This window comes from Mustelus asterias, chromosome 25 (assembly GCF_964213995.1).
Source record: "Mustelus asterias chromosome 25, sMusAst1.hap1.1, whole genome shotgun sequence".
NCBI classification, from domain to species: Eukaryota; Metazoa; Chordata; class Chondrichthyes; order Carcharhiniformes; family Triakidae; genus Mustelus; species Mustelus asterias.
In genome coordinates, this window is record NC_135825.1 from 40,260,517 (window position 1) to 40,272,987 (window position 12,471).

Genomic DNA, 12,471 nt, shown 5'->3' on the forward strand with positions numbered 1-12,471 from the left:
CTCAGGGTCACACAGTATTCCAGCTCAGTGTCACACAGTATTCCAGCTCAGCATCACACAGTATTCCAGCTCAGTATCACACAGTATTCCAGCTCAGTGTCACACTGTATTCCAGGTCAGTGTCACACAGTATTCCAGCTCAGCGTCACACAGTATTCCAGCTCAGTGTCACACAGTATTCCAGCTCAGGGTCACACAGTATTCCAGCTCAGGGTCACACAGTATTCCAGCTCAGCATCACACAGTATTCCAGCTCAGGGTCACACAGTATTCCAGCTCAGTGTCACACAGTATTCCAGCTCAGTGTCACACAGTATTCCAGCTCAGGGTCACACAGTATTCCAGCTCAGTGTCACACAGTATTCCAGCTCAGTGTCACACTGTATTCAAGCTCAGCATCACACAGTATTCCAGCTCAGTATCACACAGTATTCCAGCTCAGTGTCACACAGTATTCCAGCTCAGGGTCACACAGTATTCCAGCTCAGCGTCACACAGTATTCCAGCTCAGTATCACACAGTATTCTAGCTCAGTATCACACAGTATTCCAGCTCAGTGTCACACAGTATTCCAGCTCAGGGTCACACAGTATTCCAGCTCAGTGTCACACAGTATTCCAGCTCAGCATCACACAGTATTCCAGCTCAGTATCACACAGTATTCCAGCTCAGTGTCACACAGTATTCCAGCTCAGCGTCACACAGTATTCCAGCTCAGTGTCACACAGTATTCCAGCTCAGCGTCACACAGTATTCCAGCTCAGTGTCACACAGTATTCCAGCTCAGCATCACACAGTATTCCAGCTCAGGGTCACACAGTATTCCAGCTCAGCGTCACACTGTATTCCAGCTCAGTGTCACACAGTATTCCAACTCAGTGTCACACTGTATTCCAGGTCAGTGTCACACAGTATTCCAGCTCAGCGTCACACAGTATTCCAGCTCAGTGTCACACAGTATTCCAGCTCAGCGTCACACAGTATTCCAGCTCAGTGTCACACAGTATTCCAGCTCAGTATCACACAGTATTCCAGCTCAGTGTCACACAGTATTCCAGCTCAGTGTCACACAGTATTCCAGGTCAGTGTCACACAGTATTCCAGCTCAGCGTCACACAGTATTCCAGCTCAGGGTCACACAGTATTCCAGCTCAGTGTCACACAGTATTCCAGCTCAGTGTCACACAGTATTCCAGCTCAGGGTCACACAGTATTCCAGCTCAGCGTCACACTGTATTCCAGCTCAGTGTCACACAGTATTCCAGCTCAGTGTCACACTGTATTCCAGGTCAGTGTCACACAGTATTCCAGCTCAGCGTCACACAGTATTCCAGCTCAGTGTCACACAGTATTCCAGCTCAGCGTCACACAGTATTCCAGCTCAGTGTCACACAGTATTCCAGCTCAGTATCACACAGTATTCCAGCTCAGTGTCACACAGTATTCTAGCTCAGCGTCACACAGTATTCGAGCTCAGCGTCACACAGTATTCCAGCTCAGTGTCACACAGTATTCCAGCTCAGGGTCACACCGTATTCCAGCTCAGCGTCACACAGTATTCCAGCTCAGCGTCACACAGTATTCCAGCTCAGCGTCACACAGTATTCCAGCTCAGTGTCACACAGTATTCCAGCTCAGCGTCACACAGTATTCGAGCTCAGGGTCACACAGTATTCCAGCTCAGCGTCACACAGTATTCGAGCTCAGCATCACACAGTATTCCAGCTCAGCGTCACACAGTATTCCAGCTCAGCGTCACACAGTATTCGAGCTCAGCGTCACACAGGATTCCAGCTCAGCGTCACAGGTATTCCAGCTCAGCGTCACACAGTATTCCAGCTCAGCATCACACAGTATTCCAGCTCAGCGTCACACAGTATTCCAGCTCAGCATCACACAGTATTCCAGCCCAGCGTCACACAGTATTCCAGCTCAGCGTCACACTGTATTCCAGGTCAGCGTCACACAGTATTCCAGCTCAGCGTCACACAGTATTCCAGCTCAGCGTCACACAGTATTCCAGCTCAGCGTCACACAGTATTCCAGCTCAGCGTCACACAGTATTCCAGCTCAGCGTCACACAGTATTCCAGCTCAGCGTCACACAGTATTCCAGCTCAGCGTCACACAGTATTCCAGCTCAGCGTCACACTGTATTCCAGGTCAGTGTCACACAGTATTCCAGCTCAGCGTCACACAGTATTCCAGATCAGCGTAACACAGTATTCCAGCTCAGCGTCACACAGTATTCCAGATCAGCGTCACACAGTATTCCAGGTCAGTGTCACACAGTATTCCAGATCAGCGTCACACAGTATTCCAGATCAGCGTAACACAGTATTCCAGCTCAGCGTCACGCAGTATTCCAGATCAGCGTAACACAGTATTCCAGATCAGCGTAACACAGTATTCCATCTCAGTGTCACGCAGTATTCCAGCTCAGCGTCACACAGTATTCCAGCTCTGCATCACACAGTATTCCAGATCAGCGTCACACTGTATTCCAGCAAAGCGTAACACAGTATTCCAGCTCAGCATCACACACTATTCCAGCTCAGCATCACACAGTATCCCAGCTCAGCGTCACACAGTGTTCCGGCTCAGCGCCACACAGTATTCCGGCTCAGCGCCACACAGTATTCCAGCTCAGCGTCACACAGTATTCCAGCTCAGCGTCACACAGTATTCCAGCTCAGCATCACACAGTATCCCAGCTCAGCGTCACACAGTGTTCCAGATCAGCATCACACAGTATTCCTGCCATGGGTCACAGTGTATTCCAGCTCAGTGTCACACAGTATTCCAGATCAGCGTAACACAGTATTCCAGATCAGCGTAACACAGTATTCCAGATCAGCGTAACACAGTATTCCAGCTCAGTGTCACACACTATTCCAGCTCATCGTCACGCAGTATTCCAGCTCAGCATCACACAGTATTCCAGCTCAGCGTCACACAGTATTCCAGCTCAGCGTCACGCAGTATTCCAGCTCAGCGTCACACAGTATTCCAGCTCAGCGTAATGCAGTATTCCAGCTCAGTGTCACACACTATTCCAGCTCAGCGTCATGCAGAATTCCAGCTCAACGTCTCAGAATATTCCAGGTCAGCGACACACACTGTTCCAGCTCAGTGTCACACACAATTCCAACTGAGCATCACACAGTATTCCAGCTCAATGTCACACAGTATTCCAGCTCAGCGTCACACAGTATTCCAGCTCAATGTCACACAGTATTCCAGCTCAGCGTCACACAGTATTCCAGTTCAGTGTCACACTGTGTTTCAGCTCAGTGTCACACAGTATTCCAGTTCAGTGTCACACTGTATTCCAGCTCAGTGTCACACAGTATTCCAGCTCAGTGTCACACAGTTTTCCAGCTCAGTGTCACACTGTATTCAAGATCAGCATCACACAGTATTCCAGCTCAGTGTCACACAGTATTCCAGGTCAGTGTCACACAGTATTCCAGCTCAGCGTCACACAGTATTCCAGCTCAGGGTCACACAGTATTCCAGCTCAGCGTCACACAGTATTCCAGCTCAGGGTCACACAGTATTCCAGCTCAGTGTCACACAGTATTCCAGCTCAGTGTCACACAGTATTCCAGCTCAGTGTCACACAGTATTCCAGCTCAGCGTAACACAGTATTCCAGCTCAGCGTCACACTGTATTCCAGCTCAGTGTCACACAGTATTCCAGCTCAGTGTCACACTGTATTCCAGGTCAGTGTCACACAGTATTCCAGCTCAACGTCACACAGTATTCCAGCTCAGTGTCACACAGTATTCCAGCTCAGCGTCACACAGTATTCCAGCTCAGCGTCACACAGTATTCCAGCTCAGTGTCACACAGTATTCCAGCTCAGTATCACACAGTATTCCAGCTCAGTGTCACACAGTATTCCAGCTCAGCGTCACACAGTATTCGAGCTCAGCGTCACACAGTATTCCAGCTCAGTGTCACACAGTATTCCAGCTCAGGGTCACACAGTATTCCAGCTCAATGTCACACAGTATTCCAGCTCAGCGTCACACAGTATTCCAGCTCAATGTCACACAGTATTCCAGCTCAGCGTCACACAGTATTCCAGTTCAGTGTCACACTGTGTTTCAGCTCAGTGTCACACAGTATTCCAGTTCAGTGTCACACTGTATTCCAGCTCAGTGTCACACAGTATTCCAGCTCAGTGTCACACAGTTTTCCAGCTCAGTGTCACACTGTATTCAAGATCAGCATCACACAGTATTCCAGCTCAGTGTCACACAGTATTCCAGGTCAGTGTCACACAGTATTCCAGCTCAGCGTCACACAGTATTCCAGCTCAGGGTCACACAGTATTCCAGCTCAGCGTCACACAGTATTCCAGCTCAGGGTCACACAGTATTCCAGCTCAGTGTCACACAGTATTCCAGCTCAGTGTCACACAGTATTCCAGCTCAGTGTCACACAGTATTCCAGCTCAGCGTAACACAGTATTCCAGCTCAGCGTCACACTGTATTCCAGCTCAGTGTCACACAGTATTCCAGCTCAGTGTCACACTGTATTCCAGGTCAGTGTCACACAGTATTCCAGCTCAACGTCACACAGTATTCCAGCTCAGTGTCACACAGTATTCCAGCTCAGCGTCACACAGTATTCCAGCTCAGCGTCACACAGTATTCCAGCTCAGTGTCACACAGTATTCCAGCTCAGTATCACACAGTATTCCAGCTCAGTGTCACACAGTATTCCAGCTCAGCGTCACACAGTATTCGAGCTCAGCGTCACACAGTATTCCAGCTCAGTGTCACACAGTATTCCAGCTCAGGGTCACACAGTATTCCAGCTCAGCGTCACACAGTATTCCAGCTCAGCGTCACACAGTGTTCCAGCTCAGCGTCACACAGTATTCGAGCTCAGCGTCACACAGTATTCCAGCTCAGTGTCACACAGTATTCCAGCTCAGCGTCACACAGTATTCGAGCTCAGCATCACACAGGATTCCAGCTCAGCGTCACAGGTATTCCAGCTCAGCGTCACACAGTATTCCAGCTCAGCATCACACAGTATTCCAGCTCAGCGTCACACAGTATTCCAGCTCAGCATCACACAGTATTCCAGCTCAGCGTCACACAGTATTCCAGCTCAGCGTCACACTGTATTCCAGGTCAGTGACACACAGTATTCCAGCTCAGCGTCACACAGTATTCCAGCTCAGCGTCACACAGTATTCCAGCTCAGCGTCACACAGTATTCCAGCTCAGCGTCACACAGTATTCCAGCTCAGCGTCACACTGTATTCCAGGTCTGTGTCACACAGTATTCCAGCTCAGCGTCACACAGTATTCCAGCTCAGCGTCACACTGTATTCCAGGTCAGTGTCACACAGTATTCCAGCTCAGCGTCACACAGTATTCCAGATCAGCGTAACACAGTATTCCAGCTCAGCGTCACACAGTATTCCAGCTCAGTGTCACGCAGTATTCCAGCTCAGCGTCACACAGTATTCCAGCTCTGCATCACACAGTATTCCAGATCAGCGTCACACTGTATTCCAGCAAAGCGTAACACAGTATTCCAGCTCAGCGTCACACAGTATTCCAGATCAGCGTCACGCAGTATTCCAGCTCAGTGTCACACAGTATTCCAGCTCAGCGTAATGCAGTTTTCCAGCTCAGTTTCACACAGTATTCCAGCTCAGTGTCACACAGTATTCCAGCGCAGCGTAACACAGTATTCCAGATCAGCGTCACGCAGTATTCCGGCTCAGCGTAACACAGTGTTCCAGCTCAGTGTCACACCGCATTCCAACTCAGCGTCACACAGTATTCCAGATCAGCGTCACACAGTATTCCAGCTCAGTGTCACACAGTATTCCAGCTCAGCGTAATGCAGTATTCCAGCTCAGCGTAACACAGTATTCCAGCTCAGCGTAACACAGTATTCCAGCTCAGCGTAACACAGTATTCCAGCTCAGCGTAACACAGTAGTCCAGCTCAGCGTCACACAGTATTCCAGCTCAGCGTAACACAGTAGTCCAGCTCAGCGTCACACAGTATTCCAGCTCAGCGTAACACAGTAGTCCAGCTCAGCGTCACAGAGTATTCCAGCTCAGCGTAACACAGTAGTCCAGCTCAGCGTAACACAGTATTCCAGCTCAGCGTAACACAGTCTTCCATCTTAGCATAACACAGTATTCCAGCTCAGCGTAACACAGTCTTCCATCTCAGCGTCACACAGTATTCCAGCTCAGCGTAACACAGTATTCCAGCTCAGCGGAACACAGTATTCCAGCTCAGCGTAACACAGTCTTCCATCTCAGTGTCACACAGTATTCCATCTCAGTGTCACACAGTATTCCAGCTCAGCGTCACACAGTATTCCAGCTCAGCGTAACACAGTATTCCAGCTCAGCGTAACACAGTATTCCAGCTCAGCGTAACACAGTATTCCAGCTCAGTGTCACACACTATTCCAGATCAGCATAACACAGTATTCCAGCTCAGCGTCACACAGTATTCCAGCTCAGCGTCACACAGTATTCCAGCTCAGCGTAACACAGTATTCCAGCTCACTGTCACACAGTATTCCAGCTCAGCGTCACACACTATTCCAGATCAGCGTAACACAGTATTCCAGATCAGCGTAACACAGTATTCCAGCTCAGCGTCACACAGTATTCCAGATCAGCGTAACACAGTATTCCAGCTCAGCGTCACACAGTATTCCAGCTCAGCGTCACGCAGTATTCCACCTCACGGTCACACAGCATTCCGGCTCAGCGTCCCACAGTATTCCAGCTCTGTGTACCACAGTTTTCCTGCTCACCGTCATGCAGCATTCGGCTCAGCGTCTCGCACTATTCCAGCTCAGAGTTGAGCCATATTCCAGCTCAGCGTCACACAGTATTCCAGCTCAGCATCTCTCAGTTTTCCAGCTCACCGTAACACAGCATTCCAGCTCAGCATCTCTCAGTTTTCCAGCTCTGCCTAACACAGTATTCCAGCTCAGCGTAACACAGTATTCCAGCTCAGCGTCACACAGTATTCCAGCTCAGTGTCACACAGTATTCCAGATCAGCGTAACACAGTATTCCAGATCAGCATAACACAGTATTCCAGATCAGCGTAACACAGTATTCCAGCTCAGTGTCACACAGTATTCCAGATCAGCGTCACACAGTATTCCAGATCAGCGTCACGCAGTATTCCAGCTCAGTGTCACACAGTATTCCAGCTCAGCGTAATGCAGTTTTCCAGCTCAGTTTCACACAGTATTCCAGCTCAGTGTCACACAGTATTCCAGCGCAGCGTAACACAGTATTCCAGATCAGCGTCACGCAGTATTCCGGCTCAGTGTAACACAGTGTTCCAGCTCAGTGTCACACCGCATTCCAACTCAGCGTCACACAGTATTCCAGATCAGCGTCACACAGTATTCCAGCTCAGTGTCACACAGTATTCCAGCTCAGCGTAATGCAGTATTCCAGCTCAGCGTAACACAGTATTCCAGCTCAGCGTAACACAGTATTCCAGCTCAGCGTAACACAGTATTCCAGCTCAGCGTCACACAGTATTCCAGCTCAGCGTCACACAGTATTCCAGCTCAGCGTAACACAGTATTCCAGCTCAGCGGAACACAGTAGTCCAGCTCAGCGTCACACAGTATTCCAGCTCAGCGTAACACAGTATTCCAGCTCAGCGTAACACAGTATTCCAGCTCAGCGTAACACAGTCTTCCATCTCAGCGTCACACAGTATTCCAGCTCAGCGTCACACAGTATTCCATCTCAGCGTCACGCAGTATTCCAGCTTAGCGTAACACAGTATTCCAGCTCAGCGTAACACAGTAGTCCAGCTCAGCGTCACACAGTATTCCAGCTCAGCGTAACACAGTAGTCCAGCTCAGCGTCACACAGTATTCCAGCTCAGCGTAACACAGTATTCCAGCTCAGCGTCACAGAGTATTCCAGCTCAGCGTAACACAGTAGTCCAGCTCAGCGTCACACAGTATTCCAGCTCAGTGTCACACAGTATTCCAGATCAGCGTAACACAGTATTCCAGCTCAGTGTCACACAGTATTCCAGATCAGCGTAACACAGTATTCCAGATCAGCGTCACGCAGTATTCCAGCTCAGTGTCACACAGTATTCCAGCTCAGCGTAATGCAGTTTTCCAGCTCAGTTTCACACAGTATTCCAGCTCAGTGTCACACAGTATTCCAGCGCAGCGTAACACAGTATTCCAGATCAGCGTCACGCAGTATTCCGGCTCAGCGTAACACAGTGTTCCAGCTCAGTGTCACACCGCATTCCAACTCAGCGTCACACAGTATTCCAGATCAGCGTCACACAGTATTCCAGCTCAGCGTCACACAGTATTCCAGCTCAGCGTCACACAGTATTCCAGCTCAGCGTAATGCAGTATTCCAGCTCAGCGTAACACAGTATTCCAGCTCAGCGTAACACAGTATTCCAGCTCAGCGTAACACAGTAGTCCAGCTCAGCGTCACACAGTATTCCAGCTCAGCGTAACACAGTAGTCCAGCTCAGCGTCACACAGTATTCCAGCTCAGTGTCACACAGTATTCCAGCTCAGCGTAACACAGTATTCCAGCTCAGCGTAACACAGTAGTCCAGCTCAGCGTCACAGAGTATTCCAGCTCAGCGTAACACAGTATTCCAGCTCAGCGTCACACAGTCTTCCATCTCAGCGTCACACAGTATTCCAGCTCAGCGTCACACAGTATTCCAGCTCAGTGTCACACAGTATTCCAGATCAGCGTAACACAGTATTCCAGCTCAGTGTCACACAGTATTCCAGATCAGCGTAACACAGTATTCCAGCTCAGCGTCACACAGTATTCCAGCTCAGTGTCACACAGTATTCCAGATCAGCGTCACACAGTATTCCAGATCAGCGTCACGCAGTATTCCAGCTCAGTGTCACACAGTATTCCAGCTCAGCGTAATGCAGTTTTCCAGCTCAGTTTCACACAGTATTCCAGATCAGCGTAACACAGTATTCCAGCTCAGTGTCACACAGTATTCCAGATCAGCGTAACACAGTATTCCAGATCAGCGTAACACAGTATTCCAGATCAGCGTAACACAGTATTCCAGCTCAGTGTCACACAGTATTCCAGATCAGCGTCACACAGTATTCCAGATCAGCGTCACGCAGTATTCCAGCTCAGTGTCACACAGTATTCCAGCTCAGCGTAATGCAGTTTTCCAGCTCAGTGTCACACCGCATTCCAACTCAGCGTCACACAGTATTCCAGATCAGCGTCACACAGTATTCCAGCTCAGCGTCACACAGTATTCCAGCTCAGCGTAATGCAGTATTCCAGCTCAGCGTAACACAGTATTCCAGCTCAGCGTAACACAGTATTCCAGCTCAGCGTAACACAGTAGTCCAGCTCAGCGTCACACAGTATTCCAGCTCAGCGTAACACAGTAGTCCAGCTCAGCGTCACACAGTATTCCAGCTCAGCGTAACACATTAGTCCAGCTCAGCGTCACAGAGTATTCCAGCTCAGCGTAACTCAGTAGTCCAGCTCAGCGTAACACAGTATTCCAGCTCAGCGTAACACAGTCTTCCATCTCAGCGTCACACAGTATTCCAGCTCAGCGTTACACAGTAGTCCAGCTCAGCGTAACACAGTATTCCAGCTCAGCGTAACACAGTCTTCCATCTCAGTGTCACACAGTATTCCATCTCAGTGTCACACAGTATTCCAGCTCAGCGTCACACAGTATTCCATCTCAGCATCACGCAGTATTCCAGCTTAGCGTCACACAGTATTCCAGCTCAGCGTCACACAGTTTTCCAGCTCAGGGTCACACAGTATTCCAGCTCAGTGTCACATAGTATTCCAGCTCAGTGTCACACAGTATTCCAGCTCAGCGTCACACAGTTTTCCACCTCAGCGTCACACAGTATTCCAGCTCAGCGTCACACAGTATTCCAGCTCAGCGTCACACAGTATTCCAGCTCAGTGTCACACAGTATTCCAGCTCAGCGTCACGCAGTATTCCAGATCAGCGTCACGCAGTTTTCCAGCTCAGGGTCACACAGTATTCCAGCTCAGTGTCACATAGTATTCCAGCTCAGGGTCACACAGTATTGAAGCTCAGCGTCACACAGTATTCCAGCTCAGCGTCACACAGTTTTCCAGCTCAGCGTCACACAGTATTCCAGCTCAGCGTCACACAGTATTCCAGCTCAGCGTCACACTGTTTTCCAGCTCAGTGTCACATAGTATTCCAGCTCAGCGTCACACAGTATTCCAGCTCAGGGTCACACAGTTTTCCAGCTCAGTGTCACATAGTATTCCAGCTCAGCGTCACACAGTATTCCAGCTCAGGGTCACACAGTATTCCAGCTCAGCGTCACACAGTTTTCCAGCTCAGCGTCACACAGTATTCCAGCTCAGCGTCACACAGTATTCCAGCTCAGGGTCACACAGTTTTCCAGCTCACCGTCACACAGTTTTCCAGCTCAGTGTCACATAGTATTCCAGCTCAGTGTCACGCAGTATTCCAGCTCAGCGTCACACAGTATACCAGATCAGTGTCACATAGTATTCCAGCTCAGTGTCACGCAGTATTCCAGCTCAGCGTCACACAGTATTCCAGCTCAGCGTCACACAGTATTCCAGCTCAGGGTCACACAGTATTCCAGCTCAGTGTCACGCAGTTTTCCAGCTCAGCGTCACACATTATTGCAGCTCAGCGTCACACACTATTCCAGCTCAGCATCACACACTTTCCAGCTCAGCGTCACACACGATTCCAGCTCAGCATCACACAGTATTCCAGCTCAGCATCACACACAATTCCAACTGAGCATCACACAGTATTCCAGCTCAGCGTCATGCAGAATTCCAGCACAACGTCTCAGAATATTCCAGGTCAGCGACACACACTGTTCCAGCTCAGTGTCACACACAATTCCAACTGAGCATCACACAGTATTCCAGCTCAGCGTCACACAGTATTCCAGCTCAGCGTCACACAGTATTCCATCTCAGCGTCACACAGTATTCCAGCTCAGCGTCACACAGTATTCCAGCTCAGCGTCACACAGTATTCCAGCTCAGTGTCACACAGTATTCCAGATCAGCGTAACACAGTATTCCAGCTCAGTGTCACACAGTATTCCAGATCAGCGTAACACAGTATTCCAGCTCAGCGTCACACAGTATTCCAGCTCAGTGTCACACAGTATTCCAGATCAGCGTCACACAGTATTCCAGATCAGCGTCACGCAGTATTCCAGCTCAGTGTCACACAGTATTCCAGCTCAGCGTAATGCAGTTTTCCAGCTCAGTTTCACACAGTATTCCAGATCAGCGTAACACAGTATTCCAGCTCAGTGTCACACAGTATTCCAGATCAGCGTAACACAGTATTCCAGATCAGCGTAACACAGTATTCCAGATCAGCGTAACACAGTATTCCAGCTCAGTGTCACACAGTATTCCAGATCAGCGTCACACAGTATTCCAGATCAGCGTCACGCAGTATTCCAGCTCAGTGTCACACAGTATTCCAGCTCAGCGTAATGCAGTTTTCCAGCTCAGTGTCACACCGCATTCCAACTCAGCGTCACACAGTATTCCAGATCAGCGTCACACAGTATTCCAGCTCAGCGTCACACAGTATTCCAGCTCAGCGTAATGCAGTATTCCAGCTCAGCGTAACACAGTATTCCAGCTCAGCGTAACACAGTATTCCAGCTCAGCGTAACACAGTAGTCCAGCTCAGCGTCACACAGTATTCCAGCTCAGCGTAACACAGTAGTCCAGCTCAGCGTCACACAGTATTCCAGCTCAGCGTAACACATTAGTCCAGCTCAGCGTCACAGAGTATTCCAGCTCAGCGTAACTCAGTAGTCCAGCTCAGCGTAACACAGTATTCCAGCTCAGCGTAACACAGTCTTCCATCTCAGCGTCACACAGTATTCCAGCTCAGCGTTACACAGTAGTCCAGCTCAGCGTAACACAGTATTCCAGCTCAGCGTCACACAGTATTCCATCTCAGTGTCACACAGTATTCCATCTCAGTGTCACACAGTATTCCAGCTCAGCGTCACACAGTATTCCATCTCAGCATCACGCAGTATTCCAGCTTAGCGTCACACAGTATTCCAGCTCAGCGTCACACAGTTTTCCAGCTCAGGGTCACACAGTATTCCAGCTCAGTGTCACATAGTATTCCAGCTCAGTGTCACACAGTATTCCAGCTCAGCGTCACACAGTTTTCCACCTCAGCGTCACACAGTATTCCAGCTCAGCGTCACACAGTATTCCAGCTCAGCGTCACACAGTATTCCAGCTCAGTGTCACACAGTATTCCAGCTCAGCGTCACGCAGTATTCCAGATCAGCGTCACGCAGTTTTCCAGCTCAGGGTCACACAGTATTCCAGCTCAGTGTCACATAGTATTCCAGCTCAGGGTCACACAGTATTGAAGCTCAGCGTC

General features: G+C 49.4%; 1 protein-coding gene across 6 annotated transcripts in view; it reads left to right on the forward strand.

The window, feature by feature from the left end:
* Positions 1-12,471, forward strand: part of LOC144511902 (voltage-dependent L-type calcium channel subunit alpha-1S-like) — an 841,603-nt gene that overhangs the window by 240,401 nt on the left and 588,731 nt on the right. The gene's annotated exons all lie outside the window — the stretch shown is intronic.